We start from the raw sequence: 4,294 nt of genomic DNA, 5'->3' as shown, positions 1-4,294 counted from the left end.
AGAAGCTCAGCGCGGCCGCGTTATACTTTGGAGCGGCCGTGCCATATTCAGAGCGGCCGCGCCGGATCCCAGGGTAGTCGTACTAGGTCGATTATGAAGATTCCTGATTTGAATAGAAGACTGATTTTCTGGACTTCTGGTTAATTTGGGCTGCTATATAAACACCTTTTAAAGACATTTTCCATAACGAAGAGCAAGGAGAAGGCAAGAAGAAGACCTTATAGCACAAATTGAACAAGCGATAAGAAGAACTAGTTTTTACTTGTGATTCTTTACTTAAGTTGTAATCTTGGATGCTCATTTTCTTTATTGTTGAACCTATTACTCTTAATTACATACTTTGACTATTTATTCAGTTTATAAAGACTTAATTTATTTATCATGCTTTCATCGGAACCCACGGTGATGATGAGTTCGGTTATGAACTAATCGTTATCGTGGGGTTCTGACGGAATTACTTATGGATTTCAATAGTTAATTTATTTCGATACCTAAGTGTGTGGTAATTGTATGATATTCTAATATTGGTCGTGCTTATTCATCTTATGAGCGTCACGAACTTATAAGATACCGTGTTAATCTCTATTAAAGCGATAATGAATATATAGTTTTAGAACTTGCCATGCTATCATAGGTTCATGTAATTGTTATGCATGATTCATAGGTAATTTTAACCATCTTACTTGCCCTATGTAATCAAGATAGATAACTTGCGTATTAAACCTTTATATTGACAAATTCTATAGACATATAGGGTCTCAACATATTTGGTATCTATTCGGCTTCTATCTCTTTTGTGGATGTCTGGTAGTAGGGTATTACTACAACAAAAGTTGGCGTTTACTAGTTTCGTGTTATCTGATTAGTTGTCATCACCACTACCTGCTAAGGTTAAGAACAATCACTTTGAATGAAGTAGTAATGAATTTACAATCCCATGTTTCTCATATAAGTAATTCAACCTCAATTCTCTTAGTTAAAGTTAGCTAGTATAAATTCTTAGTTTAATCAAAACCCAATTTTTTATTTGTTATAGCATTGAATGATAGCCATATCATTGTTGCATTTATGCATAAATTGAATTTAACCTAAACCAGTCTCTGTGAGAACGAACTAGAAAGAATTTTATATTCCTTGTGAATGCATATACTTGCGTGTAAATTTAGCGCGTGTTTTCATCCTGACAAGTTTTTGGCGCGGCAGCCGGGGACTCGGTGTTAATTTTTAGTTTATGTGCTTGACATCAATGGTCGTTAAAGTTCACTGACTCAGATATTTTACTTACTTGTTTGCTTGTTGCTTTTTCAGGTACTCTAGAGAGCGTTTATGTTAACGCGTTCTCGATCTCGAAAGAGAACACTGGATAAAGCAGAGGAAGAAGTCGAAGTAGTTGAAGAAGTTCTTGCAGAAGTTGAGAAAGTTGAAGAAGAAGCTCTTGTTGCAATGGGAGAACCAGTAGCGAATCTGAAAGCTTTGATGGATTACTCTCAACCTAAGATCAATGATATTCAGTCTAGCATTGTTAGACCAGCCATCGCGGCTAATACTTTTGAGATCAAAGCTAGCACAATTCAGATGGTGCAGAACTCAGTCCAGTTTGGGGGTTTTCCAACGGAAGATCCCAACATGCATATTAGAGATTTCATCGAGATCTGTGACACTTTCAAATTCAATAACATTTCTGAAGATGCTGTTAAGCTGAGGTTTTTCCCATTCTCTCTGAGGGATAAAGCTAAGTGTTGGTTGCATTCTCTACCACCAGGTTCTATTACTACTTGGGAAAATCTTGATCAAAAGTTTCTTACTAAATTCTTCCCTATTGCAAAGACAGCTGCAATCAGAAACACTCTTACTCAATTTGTGCAGCAATCGGGAGAGTCTTTATATGAAGCTTGGGATTGTTATAAGGAGATATTTAAAAAGTTTCCTCATCATGGGATGCCTGACTGGATGATTATCAACTGCTTTTATACTGGCTTGGGAGCATAGTCTAGACCCATGCTTGATGTAGCATCTGGTGGAGCCTTATGGGATAAGAGCTATGATGAAGCTTATGATTTAATTGAACTGATGGCTGCTAATGAATACCAGAACCCTTCTCAGAGGCTACCTCAAGGCAAAGTAGCAGGATTTCTGGAGGTAGATGCAGCTACTATTATAGCTACTCAGCTTAAGGCTTTGACGATGAAGGTGGATTATTTGGCTAATTAGGGTGTTAATCAGATCACAAGTGTTTGTGAGCTTTGTGCTGGTGCACATGATACTGAGCAATGTGCTATTTCTACTAAATCAACTCAGTTTGTGAGTAATTTTCAGAGGTCGCAACAACTAGTTTCAGCCACTTATCATCCCAACAACCGCAATCATCCTAACTTCAGCTAGAGCAACAATCACAATGCGATTCAACAGCCTTATCAGCAGTATGCAGCAAAGCAATTCAACCCTCCTAGTTTTCAACAACCACAATATGCAACAAGAAAACAATGCCAACTTCAACAATCTAATGAAAAATCTGAATTAGAGGAGTTAAGGCTCATGTGCAAGAGCCAAGCGGTTTCCATTAAGACCTTGGAGAATCAAATTGGGCAGATTGCCAATGCCTTGCTGAATTGACAACCTGGTACACTCCCTAGTGACACAGAAGTTCCAGGCAAGAAGGAAGCAAAAGAGCAGGTTAAGGCAATTACATTGAGGTCTGGGAAGGTTGCAAGCCCCGAAAAATCTCAAGTTCCAGAAGATGAAGGTGTGGCTGAAGATGATGTGCAGAAGGAAGCAGAAGTGGAAACAAGGAAGAAAACTATGGAACACACTCCTCCTGAGGGTAATACAGGAGAGAAACAGATCTATCCTCCACCTCCTTTTCCTAAGAGGCTGCAGAAGAAAAAGTTGGACAAGCAATTTGCTAAGCTTCTGGAGGTATTCAAGAAACTCCATATCAACATACCTTTCGCTGAAGCTCTTGAACAGATGCCTAGCTATGTGAAGTTTATGAAAGGTATTCTCTCTCAGAAAATGAAGCTCGATGACTTGGAGACCGTTGCTCTCATGGAGGAATGCAGTGCTGTGCTGCAACAGAAGTTGCCTCCAAAGCTTAAAGATCCCGGAAGCTTCACTATTCCTTGTACAATCGGAAACTTGTCATTCGACAAGTGTATATATGATTTGGGAGCTAGCATCAATCTGATGCCTTATTCTCTCTTCAAGAAGTTGGATTTACCTGATCCAAAGCCTACATATATGTCCTTGTAGTTGGTCGATCATTCTATTACATATCCACAAGGCATTATGGAGGATGTCTTGGTCAAGGTGGACAAACTCATTTTTCCTGATGACTTTGTAATTCTTGATTTTAAGGAGGATAAAAAGATTCCCAAAATCTTGGGAAGACCATTCTTGGCTACTGGTCGAACCTTGATTGAAGTGCAGAAGTGTGAGCTGACTATACGAATACTGGATCAGGATATGACTTTTAATGTTTTCAATGCCACGAAATTATCTACTGATAATGAGGAGTGCTTAAAAGTGGAATTGGTCGATTCTCTGGTTACTTCAGAGCTTGATCAAATGCTAAGGTCTGATGGCTTAGAAAAGGCTTTGATGGGAAATTCAGATAGTGAAAATGATGAATGTGATGAGCAGTTGCAGTATTTGAATGCTTCTCCTTGGAAGCGAAGGATGGATATGCCTTTTAAATCTCTTGGAATGTCAGAACTCAAAAATGCTGAGGGGCGTCTCAAGCCATCTATTGAGGAAGCTCCTACACTCGAGCTTAAACCTTTGCCGAAACACTTGAGGTATGTGTTTTTAGGAGATTCATCTACTTTGCCTGTTATTACTGCATCTTACCTTTCAGGTAGTGATGAGAAAAAGCTCTTGAGAATTCTGAGAGAGTTCAAATTCGCAATTGGATGAAATATAGCATATATCAAGGGAATCAACCCTGCTTATTGCATGCATAAAATCCTGCTAGAGGAAGGAAGTAAGCCGACTGTTGAGCAACATAAATGGCTAAATCCAATCATGAAGGAGGTCGTGAAGAAGGAAATTCTCAAATGGCTAGATGTAGGGATCATCTATCATATTTCTAACAGTTCTTGGGTGAGCCCAGTTCAGTGTGTGCTGAAGAAAGGGGGCATCACCATGGTTGCTAATGAGAAGAATGAGCTCTTTTCTACTCGAACAATTACGGGGCAGAGAGTTTGCATGAAATACAGGAAGCTGAACAAAGCAACAACGAAGGATCACTTCCATCTTTCCTTTATTGATTAGATGTTTGACAGGTTGGTTGGGCATG

The 4,294-nt window shown here is 39.1% G+C and overlaps 1 non-coding gene across 1 annotated transcript; it reads right to left on the bottom strand.

The window, feature by feature from the left end:
* Positions 1–1,833: 1,833 nt before the first annotated feature.
* LOC141681160 (small nucleolar RNA R71) lies at positions 1,834–1,940 on the bottom strand. The gene has a single exon (XR_012558602.1). It is a non-coding gene; the product is annotated as a small nucleolar RNA R71 (small nucleolar RNA).
* Between the last annotated feature and the right edge of the window lie 2,354 nt (positions 1,941–4,294).

Source organism: Apium graveolens, chromosome 8 (genome assembly GCF_009905375.1).
Source record: "Apium graveolens cultivar Ventura chromosome 8, ASM990537v1, whole genome shotgun sequence".
NCBI lineage: Eukaryota > Viridiplantae > Streptophyta > Magnoliopsida > Apiales > Apiaceae > Apium > Apium graveolens.
The sequence above is the reverse complement of the archived record's forward strand: the minus strand, read 5'-3'. Positions and strand labels throughout refer to the sequence as shown.